This window comes from Hemiscyllium ocellatum, chromosome 20 (genome assembly GCF_020745735.1).
Source record: "Hemiscyllium ocellatum isolate sHemOce1 chromosome 20, sHemOce1.pat.X.cur, whole genome shotgun sequence".
Taxonomy (NCBI): domain Eukaryota; kingdom Metazoa; phylum Chordata; class Chondrichthyes; order Orectolobiformes; family Hemiscylliidae; genus Hemiscyllium; species Hemiscyllium ocellatum.
The window spans coordinates 8,537,542-8,563,002 of record NC_083420.1 but is presented as its reverse complement, the minus strand read 5'-3'; the positions used below and the strand labels follow the sequence as shown (position 1 = coordinate 8,563,002).

General features: G+C 45.0%; 1 protein-coding gene across 1 annotated transcript in view; it reads right to left on the bottom strand.

The window, feature by feature from the left end:
* Nucleotides 1-25,218, bottom strand: part of fbxl16 (F-box and leucine-rich repeat protein 16) — a 175,278-nt gene extending 150,060 nt beyond the window's left edge. Inside the window, exon 1 of the mRNA XM_060840475.1 lies at nt 25,042-25,218. The gene's annotated coding sequence lies outside the window, so the exon portion shown is untranslated. The remainder of the gene's footprint in view (nt 1-25,041) is intronic.
* Nucleotides 25,219-25,461: the final 243 nt, after the last annotated feature.

Sequence of the window (25,461 nt, the reverse complement as noted above, 5' to 3'; positions counted from 1 at the left end):
GTTACACTGACCTCACTGGTTACTCTGACCTCACTGTTTACACTGACCGCACTGGTTACACTGACCTCACTGTTCACACTGACTTCACTGGTTACTCTGACCTCACTGTTTACACTGACCTCACTGGTTACTCTGACCTCACTGGTTACACTGCCCTCACTGGTTACACTGACCTCACTGGTTACACCGACCTCACTGGTTACACTGACCTCACTGTTCACACTGACTTCACTGTTTACTCTGACCTCACTGTTTACACTGACCTCACTGTTTACACCGACCTCACTGGTTACTCTGACCTCACTGTTTACACTGACCTCACTGGTTACTCTGACCTCACTGGTTACACTGACCTCACTGTTTACACCGACCTCACTGGTTACTCTGACCTCACTGGTTACACTGACCTCACTGTTTACTCTGACTTCACTGGTTACTCTGACCTCACTGGTTACTCTGACCTTACTGGTTACACTGACCTCACTGGTTACTCTGACCTCACTGTTTACACTGACCGCACTGGTTACACTGACCTCACTGTTCACACTGACTTCACTGGTTACTCTGACCTCACTGTTTACACTGACCTCACTGTTCACACTGACCTCACTGTTTACACTGACCTCACTGTTTACACCGACCTCACTGTTTACACCGACCTCACTGGTTACTCTGACCTCACTGTTTACACTGACCTCACTGGTTACACTGACCTCACTGTTCACACTGACTTCACTGGTTACTCTGACCTCACTGTTTACACTGACCTCACTGTTCACACTGACCTCACTGTTTACACCGATCTCACTGGTTACACTAACCTCACTGGTTACACTGACTTCACTGTTTACACTGACCTCACTGTTCACACTGACCTCACTGGTTACTCTGACCTCACTGTTTACACTGACCTCACTGGCTACTCTGACCTCACTGTTTACACTGACCTCACTGGTTACTCTGACCTCACTGGTTACACTGACCTCACTGTTTACACCGACCTCACTGGTTACTCTGACCTCACTGGTTACACTGACCTCACTGGTTACACCGACCTCACTGGTTACTCTGACCTCACTGTTTACACTGATCTCACTGTTCACACTGACTTCACTGGTTACTCTGACCTCACTGTTTACACTGACCTCACTGTTCACACTGACCTCACTGGTTACACTGACCTCACTGTTTACACCGACCTCACTGGTTACTCTGACCTCACTGTTTACACTGACCTCACTGTTTACACCGACCTCACTGGCTACTCTGACCTCACTGGTTACACTGACCTCACTGTTTACACTGACCTCACTGGTTACTCTGACCTCACTGTTTACACTGACCTCACTGTTTACACCGACCTCACTGGCTACTCTGACCTCACTGTTTACACTGACCTCACTGGTTACTCTGACCTCACTGGTTACACTGACCTCACTGTTTACACCGACCTCACTGGTTACTCTGACCTCACTGGTTACACTGACCTCACTGGTTACACTGACCTCACTGTTTACACCGACCTCACTGGTTACTCTGACCTCACTGTTTACACTGACCTCACTGTTTACACTGTCCTCACTGGTTACACTGACCTTTAGATTAGATTAGACTTACAGTGTGGAAACAGGCCCTTCGGCCCAACAAGTCCACACCGACCCGCCGAAGCGCAACCCACCCATACCCCTACATTTACCCCTTACCTAACACTATGGGCAATTTAGCTTGGCCAATTCACCTGACCCGCACATCTTTGGACTGTGGGAGGAAACCGGAGCACCCGGAGGAAACCCACGCAGACACGGGGAGAACGTGCAAATTCCACACAGTCAGTCGCCTGAGTCGGGAATTGAACCCGAGTCTACAGGCGCTGTGAGGCAGCAGTGCTAACCACTGTGCCACCGCACTGGTTACTCTGACCTCACTGGTTACACTGACCTCACTGTTTACACTGACCTCACTGGTTACACTGACCTCACTGGTTACTCTGACTCCACTGTTTACACTGACCTCACTGGTTACACTGACCTCACTGTTTACTCTGACCTCACTGGTTACACTGATTTCACTGTTTACACTGACCTCACTGGTTACACCGACCTCACTGGTTACACTGTCCTCACTGGTTACACTGACCTCACTGGTTACACTGACCTCACTGGTTACTCTGACCTCACTGTTTACACTGTCCTCACTGGTTACACTGTCCTCACTGGTTACACTGACCTCACTGGTTACTCTGACCTCACTGGTTACACTGACCTCACTGGTTACTCTGACTCCACTGTTTACACTGACCTCACTGGTAACACTGACCTCACTGTTTACTCTGACCTCACTGGTTACACTGATTTCACTGTTTACACTGACCTCACTGGTTACACCGACCTCACTGGTTACACCGTCCTCACTGGTTACACTGACCTCACTGGTTACTCTGACCTCACTGTTTACACTGTCCTCACTGGTTACACTGTCCTCACTGGTTACACTGTCCTCACTGGTTACACTGACCTCACTGGTTACTCTGACCTCACTGTTTACACTGTCCTCACTGGTTACACTGACTTCACTGTTGACACTGACCTCACTGTTTACACTGACCTCACTGTTCACACTGACTTCACTGGTTACACTGTCGTCACTGTTTACACTGACCTCACTGGTTACTCTGACCTCACTGTTGACACTGACCTCACTGTTTACACTGACCTCACTGTTCACACTGACTTCACTGGTTACACTGTCGTCACTGTTTACACTGACCTCACTGGTTACTCTGACCTCACTGGTTACACTGACCTCACTGTTCACACTGACCTCACTGGTTACTCTGACCTCACTGTTTACACTGACCTCACTGGTTACTCTGACCTCACTGGTAATACCGACCTCACTGTTTACACTGACCTCACTGGTTACTCTGACCTCACTGGTTACTCTGACCTCACTGTTTACACTGACCTCACTGGTTACTCTGACCTCACTGGTTACACTGACCTCACTGTTTACACTGACCTCACTGGTTACACTGACCTCACTGGTTACTCTGACCTCACTGGTTACACTGACCTCACTGTTTACACTGTCCTCACTGGTTACACTGACCTCACTGGTTACTCTGACCTCACTGGTTACACTGACCTCACTGGTTATACTGACCTCACTGGTTACTCTGACCTCACTGTTTACACTGTCCTCACTGGTTACACTGTCCTCACTGGTTACACTGACCTCACTGGTTACTCTGACCTCACTGGTTACACTGACCCCTCTGGTTACTCTGACCTCACTGTTTACACTGTCCTCACTCGTTACACTGACCTCACTGGTTACTCTGACCTCGCTGGTTACACTGACCTCACTGTTTACACTGACCTCACTGTTTACACTGTCCTCACTGTTTACACTGACCTCACTGGTTACTCTGACCTCACTGTTTACACTGTCCTCACTGTTTACACTGTCCTCACTGGTTACACTGACCTCACTGGTTACACTGACTTCACTGGTTACTCTAACCTCACTGTTTACACTGACCTCACTGTTTACACTGTCCTCACTGGTTACTCTGACCTCACTGTTTACACTGACTTCACTGGTTACTCTGACCTCACTGTTTACACTGAACTCACTGTTTACACTGTCCTCACTGGTTACTCTGACCTCACTGTTTACACTGACTTCACTGGTTACTCTGACCTCACTGTTTACACTGACCTCACTGTTTACACTGTCCTCACTGGTTACTCTGACCTCACTGTTTACACTGACTTCACTGGTTACTCTGACCTCACTGGTTACTCTGACCTCACTGGTTACACTGACTTCACTGTTTACACTGACCTCACTGATTACTCTGACCTCACTGGTTACTCTGACCACACTGGTTACACTGACCTCACTGGTTACACTGTCCTCACTGGTTACACTGACCTCACTGGTTACTCTGACCTCACTGTTTACACTGACTTCACTATTTACACTGACCTCACTGGTTACTCTGACCTCACTGGTTACACTGACCTCACTGGTTACTCTGACCTCGCTGGTTACACTGACCTCACTGTTTACACTGACCTCACTGATTACTCTGACCTCACTGGTTACACTGACCTCACTGGTTACTCTGACCTCACTGGTTACACTGACCACACTGGTTACACCGACCTCACTGTTTACACCGACCTCACTGTTTACACTGACCTCACTGTTTACACTGACCTCACTGTTTACACTGTCCTCACTGGTTACACTGTCCTCACTGGTTACACTGACTCCACTGTTTACACTGACCTCACTGTTTACACTGACCTCACTGGTTACTCTGACCTCACTGGTTACACTGACCTCACTGTTTACACTGTCCTCACTGGTTACACTGTCCTCACTGGTTACACTGACTCCACTGTTTACACTGACCTCACTGTTTACACTGACCTCACTGGTTACTCTGACCTCACTGGTTACACTGACTTCATTGTTTACACTGACCTCACTGGTTACACTGACCTCACTGTTTACACTGACCTCACTGGTTACACTGACCTCACTGGTTACTCTGACCTCACTGTTTACACTGTCCTCACTGTTTACACTGTCCTCACTGGTTACACTGACCTCACTGTTTACACTGACTTCACTGTTTACACTGTCCTCACTGTTTACACTGTCCTCACTGGTTACACTGACCTCATTGTTTACACTGACCTCACTGTTTACACTGTCCTCACTGGTTACACTGACCTCACTGTTTACACTGACCTCACTGGTTACACTGACCTCACTGGTTACTCTGACCTCACTGTTTACACTGTCCTCACTGTTTACACTCTCCTCACTGGTTGCACTGACCTCACTGGTTACTCTGACCTCACTGTTTACACTGTCCTCACTGTTTACACTGTCCTCACTGGTTACACTGACCTCACTGGTTACTCTGACCTCACTGGTTACACTGACTTCACTGGTTACTCTGACCTCACAGTTTACACTGACCTCACTGGTTACACTGACCTCACTGTTTACACTGACTTCACTGGTTACTCTGACTTCACTGTTTACACTGACCTCACTGTTTACACTGTCCTCACTGGTTACTCTGACCTCACTGGTTACACTGACCTCACTGTTTACACTGACCTCACTGGTTACTCTGACCTCACTGGTTACTCTGACCTCACTGGTTACACTGTCCTCACTGTTTACACTGACCTCACTGGTTACTCTGACCTCACTGGTTACACTGACCTCACTGGTTACTCTGACCTCACTGGTTACACTGACCTCACTGTTTACACTGACCTCGCTGGTTACTCTGACCTCACTGTTTACACCGACCTCACTGGTTACTCTGACCTCACTGTTTACACTGACCTCACTGTTTACACTGACCTCACTGGTTACACTGACCTCACTGGTTACTCTGACCTCACTGGTTACACTGACTCCACTGTTTACACTGACCTCACTGTTTACACTGACCTCACTGGTTACTCTGACCTCACTGGTTACACTGAGCTCACTGGTTACTCTGACCTCACTGGTTACTCTGACCTCACTGTTTACACCGACCTCACTGGTTACACTGACCTCACTGGTTACTCTGACCTCACTGGTTACACTGAGGTCACACCGACCTCACTGGTTACACCGACCTCACTGTTTACACTGACCTCACTGGTTACACTGACCTCACTGGTTACTCTGACCTCACTGGTTACACCGACCTCACTGGTTACTCTGACCTCACTGGTTACACCGAGATAGCAGTAGTGTTTCTGTCTTTGCCTTTTTGTTACCACAGAGGAAAAATCACAAAGATTCATAGAAATAAAAAGGAAATTGTAACATTTTGATGACTGGCGAGGATAGGAGTGCTTCAGACAATACACCAGCGCTGTTGTTTTTGCATTTAGAAAAACAGAACTCCTCTCACACACTCATCTGGATTACTTTTGTGTCAAATCTGATTGTCATGCACAGGTTTAAGAATGGTTAATTTCCAATTTTTTTCACTCACCTATCTATTTCCTTTCAGCAGATTGGAATGGCTGAAGGGTTGATATTCCTCTTTTGTTTTGGAAAATTACCCATTTTCAGCGTGATTTACCAATGACTGGCAAAATTATGGCAACATGTGGATTACTGACAGCAAACAAAATGAATAGCCATTGATGATCCCTACGCAACAATTTTATGTTAAACATAGTTGAACGGCAAAAGTAAATGGCAATTTCTGGGACGGTGACGTGTGCACATTTTTGTAAGGGAGAGGGCATTCTCCTATGTGTACAGAGAAGGTGTGGTGCAACCCCAAATGCCATTGACTGACAGAACTCAGTTTCATCCTGGCATGATGTTCGTAATAAACTGTATGGGAAAACTATTATTACATAACAGCAATGTCAAGGGCAGTCAAGCCAGTACTTGATTGAATGTAGCTTCAAGGAGACCTAGCTAAAAGACTGCAAACCTGACATGCCTCCCAGTGACCACTCTGCCTTTGCTCTTGAGTGGAAAACTCTTTATATTATGCATTTCTGTCATTGCTCTGATGATAATTAAATATGCCCCACTTCTTTCAATACATTAACCCAATTGCAATCTGAGTTAAAGGAGCCACTGATGATTTCTTGAAAACGTTGCATGGGTATCTCATTACTGACTTAAGGCCTTCAAACAATTGGTTTTTTTATCTTGATTGCTAGCCAGCACTCTGCTCATAAGGAGGCACAGGCCAAGAGGCAATTGATACCTTTGACCATCAGATTGGAGTCGCTACAATGAAAGCAAAATACCGCAGATGCTAGAAATCTGCAATCAGAACAGGAAGTGCTACAGATACTCAGCAGATCTGTGTAGGGAGAAAGAGAGTTACTGCTTCGAGTCTTGTATAATTCTTCTTCAGAATTGTTGCTGCAGACCTGCTGAGTTTATCCCGCACTTCTCTTTTACAATAACTATAATCCATTTCACAGAATTAACCGATCAGGTTGAATGTCCTCAATAGACATTTAAACCAACTTGTTCAGGTATGTTATTACACACCTCAGGATCAAGTGAGATTTAAACCTCAGCCTTCTGATCAGAGATAAGGACACTTCCACTGAGCCACAAGAGACTCCAGAATGCCTACTATAAATTGACTAAAGATTGGTGTAAGTCTGTTGAGAAGAGGTAGGCACAAAGATACAGACATTCAGGAGGTTTATATGTTTTTGGAGATAAGTCTCTTGATTAAACTTAAAATATAAGCCATAGCTATTAATTTAACCTGGGGCAGTGTTTTTAGAGGAATACGACATTATTAATTTCTGGGTTTGTAGATTGTGAAGGAGCAAAAGTGGCCTTTAATAGAGTGATATGTACTTCTTGTCAGATGTGGGAGTTTAAAAAGAGTTTAAGGGTTACTGCAGATTATATCTGCCATAAATGCTGTTGGCTGCGAATCTTATCAGATCGAATGGATCGGTTGGAGAGACAGTTAGAAGCAATGTGGAATTTGCAACAGCAACGGTATCTGATGGATGGCAGTTATAGGAAGGGGGGAAAGTCTCAGATACAGTCACATAGATGGGTTAACTCTAGGAAGGGTAAGAGAGGTAGGCATCTAGGGCAGGAGTCTTTTGTGGGTATACCCATTTCGAACAGGTATGCTGTTTTGGAAAATATAGGGAGTGATGGATTCTCAGGGGAATGTAGCACGAACAGCCAAGTTTCTGGTATTGATATTGGCTCTGATGCAACGAGAGGTCCGTCGGTTTCGAAGAGACCAATTGTGTTCGGGGATTCTCTAGTCTGAGGTACAGACAGACGTTTCTGTGGCCAGCAGCGAAAAATCAGGCTGGTGTATTGCTTCCCTGGTGCCAGGATCAAGGATGTCTCAGAGAGGATGCAGCAGAGGAGAGGGACCAGCAAGAGGTCATTGTCCACATTGGAATGATCGACATAGGAAGGGAAAAGGTTGAGATTCTGAAGGGAGATTACAGAGAGTTAGGCAGAACTTTAAAAAGGAGGTCCTCAAGTATAGTAATGTTTGGATTACTCCCAGTGCTAGGAGCTAGTGAGGGCAGGAATAGGAGGATGGAGCAGATGAATGCATGGCTGAGGAGCTGGTGTATGAGAGAAGGATTCACATTTTGGATCATTGGAAGTGACCTTACAAGAAGGTCACCTAAATTGGAAGGGGATTAATATAGTGGCAGGGAAATTTGCCAGAGCTGCTCAGGAGGATTTAAACTAGTAAGGTGGGGGGTGGGACCCAGGGAGATAGTGAGGAAAGAGATCGGTCTGAGATGGGTACAGCTGAGAACAGAAGTGAGTCAAACAGTCAGGGCAGGCAGGGACAAGGTAGGACTAATAAATTAAACTGCATTTATTTCAATGCAAGGGGCCTAACAGGGAAGGCAGATGCACTCAGGGCATGGTTAGGAACATGGGACTGGGATATCATAGCAATTACAGAAACATGGCTCAGAGATGGGCAGGACTGGCAGCTTCATGTTCCAGGATACAAATGCTACAGGAAGAATAGAAAGGGAGGCAAGGGGGGGGGGGGGGGGCACTGCGGGGGGTGGCATTTTTGATAAGGGATAGCATTACAGTTGTACTGAGGGAGGATATTCCTGGAAATACATCCAGGGAAGTTATTTGGATGGAACTGAGAAATAAGAAAGGGATGATCACCTTATTGAGATTGTATTATAGACCCCCCAATAGTCAGAGGGAAATTGAGAAACAAACTTGTAAGGAGATCTCAGCTATCTGTAAGAATAATAGAGTGGTTATGATAGGGGATTTTAACTTTCCAAACATAGACTGGGACTGTCATAATGCTAAGGATTTAGATGGAGAGGAATTTGTAAAGTGTGTACAAGACAATTTTCTGATTCAGTATGTGGATGTACCTACGAGAGAAAGTGCAAAACTTGACCTACTCTTGGGAAATAAAGCAAGGCAGGTGACTGAGGTGTTAGTGGGGAGCACTTCGGAGCCAGTGACCACAATTCTATTAATTTAAAATAGTGATGGAAAAGGAGAGACCAGATCTAAAAGTTGAAGTTCTAAACTGGAGAAAGGCCAATTTTGACGGTATTAGGCAAGAACTTTCAAAAGCTGATTGGGGGCAGATGTTCGCAGGTAAAGGGGCAACTGGAAAATGGGAAGCCTTCAGAAATGAGATAACGAGAATCCAGAGAGAGTATATTCTTGTCAGGGTGAAAGGAAAGGCTAGTAGATATAGGGAATGCTGGATGACTAAAGAAATTGAGGATTTGGTTAAGAAAAAGAAGGAGCCATATGTCAGGTATAGACAGGATAGATCGAGTGAATCCTTAGAAGTACATAAAGGAAGTAGGAGTATACTTAAGAGGGAAATCAGGAGGGCAAAACGGGGACATGAGATAGCTTTGGCAAATAGAGTTAATGAGAATCCAAAGAGTTTTTACAAATACATTAAGAACAAAAGGGTAACTAGGGAGAGAATAGGGCCCCTCAAAGATCAGCAAGGCGGCCTTTGCGTGGAGCCACAGAAAATGGGGGAGATACTAAATGAGTATTTTACATCAGTATTTACTGTGGAAAAGAATATGGAAGATATAGATTGTAGGGAAATAGATGGTGACATCTTGCAAAATGTCCAGATTACAGAGGAGGAAGTGCTGGATGTCTTGAAACAGTTAAAGGTGGATAAATCCCCAGGACCTGATCAGGTGTACCTGAGAACTCTGTGGGAAGCTACAGAAGTGATTGCTGGGCCTCTTGCTGAGATATTTGTATCATCGATAGTCACAGGTGAGGTGCTGGAAGACTGGAGGTTGGCTAACGTGGTGCCACTGTTTAAGAAGGCTGATAAGGACAAGCCAGGGAACTATAGGCCAGCGAGCCTGATGTTGGTGGTGGGCAAGTTGTTGGAGGGAATCCTGAGGGGCAGGATGTACATGTATTTGGAAAGGCAAGGACAGATTCGGGATAGTCAACATGGCTTTGTGCATGGGAAATCATATCTCACAAACTTGATTGAGTTTTTTGAAGAAGTAACAAAGGTGATTGATGAGAGCAGAGTGGTAGGTGTGATCTATATGGACTTCAGTAAGGTGTTCGACAAGGTTCCCCATGGGAGACTGATTAGCAAGGTTAGATCTCACAGAATACAGAGAGAACTAGCCATTTTGATACAGAACTGATTCAAAGGTAGAAGACAGAGGGTGGTGGTGGAGGGTAGTTTTTCAGTCTGGAGGCCTGTGACCAGTGGAGTGCCACAAGGATTGGTGCTGGGCCCACTACTTTTTGTCATTTACATAAATGATTTGGCTGCGAGCATAAGAGGTACAATTAGTAAGTTTGCAGATGACACCAAAATTGGAGGTGTAGTGGACAGCGAAGAGGGTTACCTCAGATTACAACAGGATCTTGATCAGATGGGCCAATGGGCTGAGAAGTGGCAGATGCAGTTTAATTCAGATAAATACGAGATGCTGCATTTTGGGAAAGCAAATCTTAGCAGGACTTATACACCTTAATGGTAAGGTCCTAGGGAGTGTTGCTGAACAAAGAGACCTTGGAGTGCAGGTTCATAGCTCCTTGAAAGTGGAGTCGCAGGTAGATAGGATAGTGAAGATGGCATTTGGCATGCTTTCCTTTATTGGTCAGTGTATTGAGTACAGGAGTTGGGAGGTCATGTTGCGGCTGTACAGGACATTGGTTCGGCCACTTTTAGAATATTGCATACAATTCTGTTCTCCTTCCTATCAGAAGGATGTTGTGAAACTTGAAAGGATTCAGAAAAGATTTACAGGGATGTTGCCAGGGTTGGAGGATTTGAGCTATAGGGAGATGCTGAACAGGCTGGGGCTGTTTTCCCTGGAGCATCGGAGGCTGAGGGGTGACCTTATACAAAATTATGAGGGGCATGGATAGGGTAAATAGGCAAAGTCTTTTCCCTGGGGTGGAGGAGACCAGAACTAGAGGGTATAGGTTTAGGGTGAAAGGGGAAAGATATAAAAGAGACCTATGGGGCAACTGTTTCACACAGAGGGTGGTACATGTGTATGGAATGAGCTGCCAGAGGAAGTCGTGGAGGCTGGTACAATTGCAACAGTTAAGAGGCATTTGGATGTGTATATGAATAGGAAGGGTTTGGAGGGAGGTAAAAACAATGACTGCAGATGCTGGAAACCAGATTCTGGATCAGTGGTGCTGGAAGAGCACAGCAGATCAGGCAGCATCCAAAGTGCAGCGAAATCAATTTTGGTGCACTTTGGATGCTACCTGAACTGCTGTGCTCTTCCAGCACCACTGATCCAAGGTTTGGAGGTACATGGGAAGTGTACTGGCAGGGACTAGATTGGGCTGGGATATCTGGTCGGCATGGGGTTTCCATGATCGAGGGGTCTGTTTCCATGCTGTACATCTCTATGACTCTATGGCTTTATGAATGCAATTGAATCTGTTGAATCTGGTCCAAGGAATGATGTCCTTCAATAAAGCATCAAACCTCAGATCCAGCTATTCCCCAAGATCACCAGGAGATGCCTGCCTGGAGATCTATCCACTGGGAAGGAATTGCACTGCCCTGGAAACAATGAGGAAGGAGTCTGGGAGCTATCTGACCACTGACAATGGGTGAAGCCCTCATCCCTATTTATGGAACCTAAAATGTGCAACAAGAGCCCGGATCTGTTCCAATTTCCTTCTCAGATCAAACTAAGCCTACTTGATGCATCCAAAAGATTTCTGCAGAACAGATTTGAAATCAGCCAGTCTGACCAGGGTCCAGAGAGAGCCAAGCATTAGCAAAATTATTGATTTCCTCACTCTGCATTTGCATAGAATTCAGAAGCATATCACAATTGAAGGTTAGTGAGTTAGTGATTTTTTTTAAAAAAGGGATCCTATTGACCATCCTGGGAGGTACACCCAACATTTTGAGGCTGGTTTTAGGAGGATAGATGGACAAACAAGATGGACTTTGTTTCACAAGTGAAGCCCTTCCACCTGCCTATCAGCAGCCTCTGAAGTGACATACATAAAGCAAGAGGAACATGCACTCTAACATAAGGGTCCTCACACCTTTTCAGTCTGACCTGGGCCCTACCATCTGAAGAAGATAAAGAATTTCTGGGGGAGGGAAAGAAATGAATGAATCAATGAATCAGATTCATGAACAATTCATTACTAATTTTGGAACAGATTCAGAAAATTGTGAGAAATATCCCACATGAATTTAGGGATGAATATTTTACTAACGCTCCCTCTGTCAGCTTAGATTCATTCAATCATAGAGATGTACAGCACAGAAACAGACTTTGATTCCACTTGTCCATGCTGACCAGATATTCTAACCTAATCTAGTCCCATTTCCCAACACTTGGCCCATATCCCCCTGAAACCTTCCTATGCATATACCCATTCAGATGCCCTTTTAAATGTTGTAATTGTACCAGCCTCCAGCACTTCCTCCAGCAGCTCATTCCATACACGCACCATCCTCTGTGTGAAAAAGTTGCTAATTAGAGCCCTTTTAAATTCTTCCTCTCTCACCTTAAACCTATGCCCTTTAGTTCTGCACTCCCTCATCCCAGGAAGTAAGATTTATTTACATTTGAGTGGGTAAGAACATTAGAAGACAAACGCAGGTCACAACTCAGACATACATTCACATTTCAAAACACACTGTTCACATAAACACTCACAGATACATAACAGAGATACAGAAACACAGATACACGCATAGACATACACAAAGACCCACATAGACATGCACTCCAACATACATCACATGGACATACATTTATACAGGCACACAGAGACATCCACAGACATAGACACACAGAGGCATGCACAGATATATATAGACACAGAGACACAAAAATACACACATATAGACACTCAAACAATTATGCACACATTTGCTCACACTGTCTCACACTATCATAGACACACACTTATAGAAACACACATACACACTGCCTCAGACACACTCCCACCCTGAAACTCACTCTCACATTGACACACATTCTCTCACACTAACAGTCATAGAATCATACAGTGATATATCACAGAACTGGACCCTTTGGACCAACTCGTCAATGCTGACTGGTTTCCTGAACTGAATCAGTCCCATTTGCCTGTGTTTGACCCATATCCCTCTAAACCTTTTCTATCTATGTATCTGTCCAAACCTCTTTTAAATGTTGTAGTTGCACCAGCCTCCATCACTTCCTCAGGCAGCTCATTCCATACACACACCACCCTCCACTTGAAAAAGTTGCCCTTAAGTCCCTTTTAAATCTTTCCCCTCTCACTTTAAGCCTTTGCCCTCTGGTTTTGGACTCCACTCTGCTGGGAAAAAGAACTTGGCTATTTACCCTATTCAAGACCCTCATGATTTTATAAACCTCGATAAGGTCAATCTTCAGCTTCCTATGCTCCAGCAAAACAAATTCCCAGTCAATTCAGCCTCTACTTATAATTCAAATCTTGCAGATTCACTCTCACAGTGAGACACAATGATATCATTCACAGTGACACACACACTTTCTCTCACATTGACAACACACACTCTCACAGTGATACACAAAGTGACACTAATGATGACACACACTTTTTCTCTCACGCACTCTCACAGTGACACACACAGTGACACTAATAATGACACACACACTTTTTCTCTCACGCACACACTCTCACAGTGACACACACAGAGTAACACTCATGCTGACACAGTTTTTCTCACACACACACACTCATAGTGACATACACACAATAACACGCATGCTGACACACATACACTTTCTCTCTCACATACACACTCTCACGGTGATGCACACACACAGGAATACTCATGCTGACACACAGTTTCACTCACACACACACTCTCACAGTGACATATACACAGTAACACTCATTCTGAGTAAAAAGTGAGGTCTGCAGATACTGGAGATCAGAGCTGAAAATGTGTTGCTGGTTAAAGCGCAGCAGGTCAGGCAGCATTCAAGGAATAGGAGATTTGACGTTTCTTTTGCCCGAAACGTCAAATTTCCTGTTCCTTGGATGCTGCCTGACCTGCTGCGCTTTAACCGGCAACACATTTTCAACACTCAAACTGACACACATACACTTTTTCTCTCACACACTCTCACAGTGACACATACACAGTGACACTCATGCTGACACACACACACACACTTTCTCTCTCACACACACACTCTCACAGTGGCACATGCACAGTGACACTCATGCTGACACACACACACTTTCTCTCGCACACACTCGCACAGTGACACACACACAGTAACACTCATGCTGACACACACACTTTCTCACACACACACTCTTACAGTGACACATGCACAGTGACACTCATGCTGACACACACACACTTTCTCTCACACACACACTCGCACAGTGACACATGCACAGTGACACTCATGCTGACACACACACACTTTCTCTCACACACACACTCTCACAGTGGCACATGCACAGTGACACTCATGCTGACACACACACACTTTCTCTCACACACACACTCGCACAGTGACACATGCACAGTGACACTCATGCTGACACACACACACTTTCTCTCACACACACACTCTCACAGTGGCACATGCACAGTGACACTCATGCTGTCACACACACACTCTCTCTCACACACACACTCGCACAGTGACACACACACAGTGACACTCATGCTGACACACACACACTCTCTCTCACACACATAAGGCGGCCCTAACATCCCTGCTCCTGCCAGCTGATTATTGCCCTGAGCGTCTTTTCAATCTCTCGGTCCCCCAACCTCTCCAGCGAGGAGAAGCTTGTTGCCTTGGCCTAATAAAGCACCTCTCATGCCTCAACTCTCACCTCCCCGTCAGCTCTGAAACAATCTGACAACTCCCACCCTCCCAGGGAAGGGCGGCTGACAGAGACCAGTCAGGGGTTCCGAAAGGAAAAGCTCAAGCCATGACTTAATTTTCTGAGATCTTTTCCTCACTAACCAGAATGAACTGAGATTCAAAGCAACACTGATTGCTTCCCTTCTGTCAAAACTTGCTGGTCCTTAAACACACACACACACACACATACAGACATACAGACACATACACACATAGATGCATGCACACACACATACACAGACATACAGATACATATACACACACACACACTCAGATATGCACACAGACAAACATACAGACACACACACACACACAGATACACTCATACATACAGGTACGCATAGACACACACAAGTACACACACAGACACATGTATACATGTATACACGCAGACACACAGATACATACACAAAAACAGACTTACACACAGACTCAGATACAGACACACACACACAGACACATGCTCACACACACATACATACATACACAAGCACACATGCACTCTCACACACACACACACACACAGGCACAATCCAGCATCTATAGCAAAAACATGCCTGAGGGCTGCGTTGAATTAGGAAGCAGAGACTTTAATGAACCAGGCTGCAGCTATGAAGACTGTTTGTGACACAAGGGCATAATGCGAGGCTACATCTACAAGAAATGAAGTCCTGCATCTGACTGGAGGCAAATGAGTAAAACGTTTTTATTAAAACCCTATGTCCCATTTATTGACACAATATTTGACAGATGTTCCTGTATTTCTATCTCTGTAAGACCCCCTCCCCCACAATAATCCCCTCCTTTGAAAACTCATGGTACTTAAGACATCACAGACTGACTTTGGCGACAGCGAGGACTGAGCCATTTCCCTGGAGCAAGAGGGAGAGCTATTGGTCACACCGAGTGCACTCGGCTCAGATCCTGCGACTTTTCTCGATAGTATTTTCTGGTTTTTATTTTTTTTAAAAAAAGAAACTCGACTTCGGCACGATACGATTTTTGCTTTATATTATTTGAAATGACTGGAGGAAGAAACAAAATAAAAGGCTTTAATATTGGCGAGCCAGAAGGAGCCTCCCACAGGAAATGCACCGAGTCTGAGAGGAGAGTCAGAGGGAACAAGGGACAGTGTTAGCTGGTGGTGAACTTGCTGAGGTGGGGGGAATTTAAAACAAAACACCCTCATTTTCAGTGCGGCGGGGTGTTGTTTGAAAAAGCATGGTCACCTCGTCACACATATGGTCAGAGTTATTGACTGAGTGGTGATGAGTTGTCTTCACTTCAAGCAAGGGCTGTTGAGTCTGGGGGAGCCCCGTTACTGGAGGGAGGATGCCCACCCCAGTGAGCTCCTGAGAGCGAATGGAAGGGTATGCGGCCGCTGCCGAGTGAACCATTCCCAGCCCCACCCCTTTTACTGATCGGAGTGAAACAAACGAGGATAGACTGCGTCAGGACTGCAGTGTGTATGTGTTTTAGCTGTCCCTCTCCCCGCCCCCCACCCTCCTAGCTGCAGATCCCCACGTCAGGCTGAGTCGTTTGAAGGATATTTTTATCGCTCCGGTCTCTGGAGAGAGACTGGGAGCTGAGCGCTGTGCCTTCGTGAAGCTCAGCACTGCTACACGCCCTCACAGATTTATATACAACCTCTGGTCTCGCACTCATACACACCCACAGGCACATGGACACACCCAGATGCATGCATTCTCTCAGATACATTCACACTTCCAGAGCCACACACAATTCCAGACCCATGCACACTCAGTCTCATATACTGTACAGCCCCAGGCCCGCAAACGCCTGCAGACTCATATACACTCTCAGACTCATATACACTCCCAGACTCATATACACTCCCAGACACATACGTTCCCAAACTCAAATACATTCCCAGACCCATATACACTCCCAGACTCATATACACTCGCAAAATTACATACATTCCCAGACCCATGCATACTTTCAGATCAGCATACACACCCTGACATATACACACGTTCAGACTCACACTACCAGACTCATGCACACTCTGAGACACATACACAAACCCATATATACCAGACTCATATACACCCACAAACTCTTATACACCCACATATACACTCCCAGATTTATTTACATCCATCAACTCATATATACTCGCAAACATCCATTCACTGCCATACTCATACACCCCTGCAGACTTTGAGATTCAATCACACACAAATGAACGCATACTCTCAATCCATCTAACGTCCCAGGCTCATTCTCAGAAGTATATACATCTTGCAGACTTAAACTCATTCCCCAAACACATGTACATTCTCGGACCCATATAAACTCCTCGATACATATGCTGTCCCAGTCTCATATACTCCTAAAGACCTACACTCACTTCCAACAAACTCCCAGATTCATGCACACTCACATACTCATGCACACGCCTAGAATTATCTTAGTTCGTCCACATAACATACATGTGTACACCAGCGCATGCAGCTTCACTCACATACATAGATCTACACGCTATATGTTCTCACTCACAAATGTGTATTCACGAATATCTAGTGGTATATCCACACACAATTTCACAGATACATTATGACACACTGTCGCACAGACTTGCACAGGTGAGCATGCAGGTTGTATTCTGTTTGAAATTCTCTTCATTTCTGACACACACCCTTTGACATTTATGGCACACAACGCTCCTTCCTGATGCTCTTCCAAATGTACGCCATCGCACATTCGTACGTTTACACACTCCATTTCCTTTTAATTCACTCACACAGTCGTTGGCATGCTAGTATTCCTCAGCAACCGCTCCCTTTCCCTCTCTCTCTCTCTCTCTCAGATTGCATTTAATTGCCTTTTCTGCATGAACGCTGTCATCTATCCTCTTGCTGTATTGTCACCTTTCAATGTCTGTTCTCTTCTTATTTGTCAGCTGCCCACTTATGATTTTTTTTCCCTACAGTATCTCGACCACAGTGTTAGTATTTAGACGTTACCTTAGAAGATGAAGCGTCCGCAAAAGAGAGTGAAGTTTGCGTGAAATTTCATCGAATTAGGAACCAGTCGAAAGGCCATTTGGCGGACAATAAGGAGCCGCGGTTTCAGTTTGAGTGAGCGGTGACATAGCGGTGACATACAGCCACAGGCTTCGACTGTATAATGCCGTTTCACCCTCACATAAATGCTGCTTCTAGACACAAGTCGCTCCAATCTGCTCTGGGTTAGCGCCGATCCCCGTGCATATCGCGGGTATTGACACCGCTCTCCTTTGGGCGTCCCGATCAATTTTGGATCATTCTAGGCCCCTGGCCAAGCCCGGACTCGTATCATTCACCCAGAAACGGAACAGGAGTTCAAAGAAAAAATAGGTAGCCCGCCCGTGTGTGTGTGTGTGTGTGTGTGTGAGTGAGTGCAGCCGTAAGTTACAATCAACGGGAGCCACCAACAATAGCACGGACACGGCTACAGCTCAAAATTTCGTCGATTGTACAAAGAAAAACAGAGAGAATAAGATGTTTCATTGCAACGATAATGGCTGGGAAATAGCGACTGAACCGATGAAGGGCTTTTGCCCGAAACGTCGATTTAGCTGCTCCTTGGATGCTGCCTGAACTGCTGTGCTCTTCCAGCACCACTTTAATCCAGCATCTGGTTTCCAGCATCTGCAGTCATTGTTTTTTTTTACCTACCTGAACCAATCCAGGTGGGGCGACAGAGATCAGGACCGCGGACAGCACTCCAATGGCGAACACGGCGAGATCAGCACCATGGACAGCGGCACCACCCTGGGCACGCCACAGACACTGGGAGCAGGACAGCTGGCCGAGTGCCGACTGCGACAGGTCCTGGAAAAGCGCTGCAACAGCATCGTCAGTCTAACCGAGTGGCTCCTGCCGCCAGCTCTTCTGAGTCTTACCAGGATCTTCCAGTCAAATAACAGGCCTAAATAAAGCCGAGAGCGATGGAGGGGGAGGTGATTCCTGACATGCTGCTAGATCACGCTGTATTTAGAGCGCCCAGCACGAATAGATTGATGTCCCTTTCCTCGCCTGAAAATCGGAGATTAATAGCTCATTGTTATGGGTGCTGTTTGGCCTCTGCTTGACAGGCTATTCCCAGCTGTTAGAGTGCCCGGGATCTTCTCAAATCTGTCAGTGTTCCAACCTCATCACAGTTCTGCATGTTGTTAATGAATGCCTTGTGTTTAATTATAAATCAAATGACTATAACACATACAGCATGAAATCCAACCTTACAAATGTGAAAAAAATAACAAAATCGCAGTAAGATTTTGTATGTTTGTCCCAGTACAGAGACAGCCATATGCTTACAATTCTAATCAAATTCAAACAGAACACCACTGCCATTTAAAAAAAAATCTAAACAGTAACCTGTCTTCAGGTTCATCCCCTTAACTGGAAAGCATCTGAATCATAAGCCAGACAGACCACTTAACTGGCCTCTGGTCTTGTGCCAAATTACTATCCCTGATCCCAGGGCAGGCAAAAGTAGAAATCCTGGACCACCCCCATCTCCCCATATTAATGACAGATAAATGAAGCCAACTTCCCTGCTCCTTGTCTGTGTTTATCGTGCATTGATGAAACAATGCCTCTGGATGTCAGATGAATGCAAAACTTGGCTCAGGTATCACAGTTTGGGCCCATTAGTCCTTTGACATTGTCAAGGATAACTCTTGACTAATGGAGCCCTCCAACCAGGCTGCCGGAGGTGACTTGGTAACTGGGGCCCAGGGGGAAATAACAGTTCCAGGAAAGGAGATGAGCTAATGATATACAAATAAATTTGAGTCAAATCCTGAAATTAAATATTCAGATAATTTAAACGTGCTAAGAAAGAGTGAATCATTCTGATCAGCAGGTGAAGGGCTGGGTGGAGAGAAGGGTGTGTTCAGCGTGTGTGTGTGTGTTTTAGTATAGCTGAAAAAAGACATACATTGTGGAAGCTTTTAATCAGAACAATTTGCAAGAAATATCAAAATGAAGAGTAAACAGCATTACTTGCATTTTAAATATTTTCTCTTTCTATTGGTAATCTTGTGAATTGTGTTAATGACAAATTTCCACATATTGTGTTATTTTCAACTTCAATTTCTGTACATTTTAAAATTTATTCATGGGATGTTAGCATCACTGGCTGATCCAGCATTTATTGCCCATTCCTAAATGCCCTGGAGAAGATGACTACCTTCTTGACCCACTATAATCCATGTCTTGTAGGTGTACCCACACTGCTGTTAGAGAGGGGTTTCCAGGATTTTGTCCTAGGAACAATGAAGCAATGGAGACACATTTCCAAGCTGGGATGGTGAGTAGTTTTCAGGGTGGCACATCCATGTTAAGCCTACCTGCTCCAGGCTGACTGCATTCTTTTCCTCTATTTCCTTTTCATTTCGTTTTTGCTTTTTCTTAATTTTTCTGACAAGATACCTCAAAATGGTACTGGATTGTGGTGACAGAACACTTTTCATTGGATCTCAGTAGGTATATGTGACAACAAATCATTCATTTATTTCATTCTTCTGCTGCCTCTAGTGTAGAGGGCACAGATTTATTTTTTTCTATCGAAGGAGCCTTAGTGAGATGCTGCAAAGCATTTAGCAACACTATGAGCAGAACCATTCAGCTCTATTTTACTGGAGGTCCCATGCATTAAAATAATTCTGGAGACCGGAAACAGAAAAGTCCTTCCAGTTGTAGTCGAATAGCTAAAGGAATTGAAATATCTGTACAGAATCCCAAGAAGGAGATGGAAGCACCAACAAGAGGGTGGGAAAAGAATGGTCCTTTTTAAAAAAAAAGTTGCCAACTCCAGTTGAAAATAAAGCTCATGTTACCACACTGTCCCAGGTAAACTCGGCACTGGGGTGATGGGCCATGTTGTTAACTGGCCTGCTGGTTTTAAGTTTTATTTTTCACTACCATCAAGCCATTTCAATGGACATGACAAGCTTACTAAAATTGCAACAGCCAGTAATCCAGATCCATTGACTGCCTCTCATAGCAATCCAGAAATGTGTCCTCAAACTTGTTCTTCATATCAGTTAGACCATGCATCTTCAATCCATTTGATCTTTTTTAGCCCATATCATTTGACAGTCTTACCACCATCTTACCCAAAATTCATCAAACAATCTTGAAATTGTACAAATACAACAAATGTTATGTTCTTACCAATGCCCTTGTTGGTAATGTCATACATCAACATCCGTGAAAAATTATTGAGACTTGATGAGAAAATAAAAACCTCAGGCACATTAAATTGAACAGAAGTGCCCATAAATATATTTAAATAGGAAAATTGCTGGATTTAGATAAAGAGAATGTGGCCTCTGGGAATTGAGTCAATTTCATTAATAAATGGATAATTCAGACACATTCAGAAAGTAAATGACTGCTTCTTGCATTTTTATGGATTTTCAGCACAAGATAACCAACATGATACTGTCTATTGAGCCCTCTCCTAAAAATAACCACTTGGAAGGGAACTGTTCTTTCAGCACAAACAGTTTCACAGAACATCTTTGGTCAATGAATTCTCATCCAGCTCCGTCCACAGCTTGCAAAAGTTTGAGACTAAACAGTGACTCCCTGAAATCTGAATGTAAACTGGAAGTGAGTTGAATTCCTAACATGAACTCAGTGCCATCTGAACACTTTGATAAAAACTGGAAACAAACATTTATTTCCATCAGTTGAAGAGCATAACAAACTATTCAGGAAGCAGGGCAGCAACAAACAATTCCAGCAACTCAAGGCAGTCTTCACTAATGCTGCAACAATACTGGCATCATGAAACAATACTTAACACTTAAAGAAATGTATGATGTACTGGCATTTACACAGATCTCTGTGAGGATGGAAACAACACAAATATAGGCAGCATCACATTAGGATTAACCAATAGAGGCCCCAGACTCTCACAAACACACAGACAAGCACACACACACACATCCACAGACAAGCAGACACACAGATATATATACACACATATAAACACACACATCCATACACAAGCATACACACACATTAACACACACCAACACACACAAACATACATCCATACACAAGCATACACACATAAACACACATTAACACACACCAGCACACACAAACATACTTCCATACACAAGCATACACACATAAACACACATTAACACACAACAGCACACACAAACATACATCCATACACAAGCATATACACATAAACACACACACAAGCATACACACACAAACACACACGTACACATTAACACACATCCACACACACACACACACACAAATATGTAAAACGTTGATAATTAAGGCGGTAGTGTTCTTTTAATTCAACAAATCAAACAGCTTTGACCTAAAAGGAGCTCGGTTTTTGTAGTTTGCAGATCCAGATGCATTCAGCTCCTTTATACTGCAATTTCTAACAGCCAACACCCGTCTGACGTTAGCGTCTGAAGCAATGTAGATCTGCGCCCAGGGCCGTGTCACAGTCCCAGGATGGGGCGCTCGGGGTTGGGGGGTGGGGGAGCTCAATCTCAGAGCCAAACCACTGAGAGACACAAAGAACTCACACCTGATTCACAGGGGCCTCCGGCCGAATGAGAAATGTGCGGAATGAAAGGGTTTACAGGCTCCCGGGGGCGGTCTCCACACCCTCCCTTACACTCGCTGACGTGCTCCTTGTCTCTCACATGCATACGGCCAAACATAACTCAAGCAAACTCCCACCAATACAGAGGCTGACTGCACAGCACAGAAGCCATGCACACCAGGCACTCAGCTCCCTCCTACCATCAGACACTCCTTTCTCCATCACTAGAGGACAAATTTGTCACATTGCCCTCTCCCACATTCTCGCTCCAATGAATAATGTTACCACATATTTGCATGAATTCCTTCTTAAACACTCTTACCCGTCTCCACCTCTCACTGACTCTCTGACGGAGCCTCACATTCACACATGCCTGCACAACACACGAAGTACACAGGATTGCCTAATGGAAACAGGCCGTTCGGCCCATACTAGCATTTATCCGACACGGGAGCATCACCCCGAATCTGTCTCCTGCCCCAAACCATTACCATTCACTGCGCTCCACTCACTTCCCCAACCTGATCTTAAATCCCGCTATCAGTTCTTTTCATTATTTCGGTCACATACATTTTGTCCTTCGCACGGACAAGTGCATCCTCTACATTGTCATCACATGTAACCTCTTCTGCACAAACATTCTCTCCGGTCCTCTCCCAAATGCAGTCTCATTCAAAATGCCTTTTCTCTCTCTGACAGAGATAATCTCACGTATCCTCCCCACGCCCCCCAAACACACATTTTATCACATTCTCCCTGTCTCTCACACACATAGATATTCTCACATTCTCCCCTCTGTCTCTCACACACAGATAATCTTACATATTCTCCCCTCTCACACACCGATATTCTCACACATTCCCCCCTCCCTCACACACCAATATTCTCACACATTCCCCCCTCTCACACAGATATTCTCACACATTCTCCCCCTCACATTCAGATGATCTCACACATTCTCTCTCTCACACACAGATAATCTCACACACTCTCTCTCACACACATTCCCCCCTCATACACACAGATACTCTCACACATTCTCTCCCTCACACACACAGATAATCTCACACACACTCTCTCTCACACATTCCCCCCTCACACACACAGATATTCTCACACATTCCCCCCTCACACACACAGATACTCTCACACATTCTCTCTCATACACACAAATAATCTCACACACTCTCTCTCACACATTCCCCCCTCATACACACAGATACTCTCACACATTCTCTCTCTCATACACACAGATAATCTCACACACACTCTCTCTCACACATTCCCCCCTCACACACACAGATATTCTCACACATTCCCCCCTCACACACACACTCTCACACATTCTCTCTCTCACACACACAAATAATCTCACACACTCTCTCTTTCACACATCCCCCCCTCACACACACAGAAAATCTCACACATTTCCCCCTCACAAAACACAGATATTCTCACACATTCTCTCTCTCACACAGATAATTTCACACATTCTCCCCTCTCTCACACACACAGATAATCTCACACATTCTCTCTCTCGCACACACAGATAATCTCACACATTCCCCCTCTCTCCCATACAGATATTCTCACACATTCTCCCCCCCCCACACAGATAATGTCACACATTTTCTCTCTCTCTCTCTCTCTCACACACACACAAATAATCTCACTCATTCCCCCTTCACACACACAGATATTCTCACACATTCTCCTGCCTCATACACAGATATTGTCACACATTCTCTCTCTCACACACACAAATAATCTCACACATTCCCCCTTCACACACAAACAGATATTCTCACACATTTTCCTCCCTCACACACACAGATAATCTCACACATTCTCTCTCACACGCACACAGATAATCTCACACATTCTCTTTCTCACACACACACACATTCCACCCTCACACACAAAGATAATCTCACACATTCCCCCCTCACACACACAGATATTCTCACACATTCTCCCCCTCACACACAGATAATCTCACACATTCTCTCTCTCACAGACACAGATAATCTCACACATTCCCCCCTCACACACAGAGATAATCTCACACATGCCCCCTCACAAAACACAGATATTCTCACACATTCTCTCTCACACACAGATATTATCACACATTCTCCCCTCTCTCGCACACACAGATAATCTCACACATTCCCCCTCTCTCACACACAGATATTCTCACACATTACCCCCCTCACACACACAAATATTCTCACACATTCTCTCTGACATACACAGAGATAATCTCACACATTCTCTCTCACATACACAGAGCTAATCTCACACATCACCCCCCCCCCCACACACACACACACAAACACACCTTCTCACACCTTCTCCCTCTTTCACACACACGCTATCGAACATCCCCTCATGTCCTGCCACATTGCACCTTACAGCGCCAGATCTGTGCACGCCCTGGCCATGACTGTGATTTATTATTAGAACCCAAATAAAGCATCTGCTCTGCTTTCTAATACAAAAAAAATACAAAGCGGTTGTGGCTTCAGCGGTGTCTTACCGTTTCAGAATTGTCCCTGCTCCATTGTTTCCTACTGTGCTCTCCGGAGGATGTGGCAAAGATTTGTATGGTTTTAAAAATTAAAACCGGTCCCTGGCAGCGTAAGGTCTCTCTGTCTCTCTGTCTCTGTGTCACACACACACACACAGCCGCCAGTCAGAAGGCGTCTCCACGTAACATGAACACAGCCTCCTGCAGGGGTTGTCAGCGACTGACAAGCGAGAGAAGGGGAGGGGATAGCGGGGAGGGGGGGGAAATAAAGAGGAAAGGAAATGAACAAAAAAAAGGGAGGGGGTTGGATCTGAGATGGGCGACTAACAGGCAACACTCACCTCTGTTCCCCCGCCCACACACACAGAGCCACTCAATTCCTTCTTCGCCCCCCTCTTCCCTTAATCTGGTTGAGGCATAGGTGCGTGG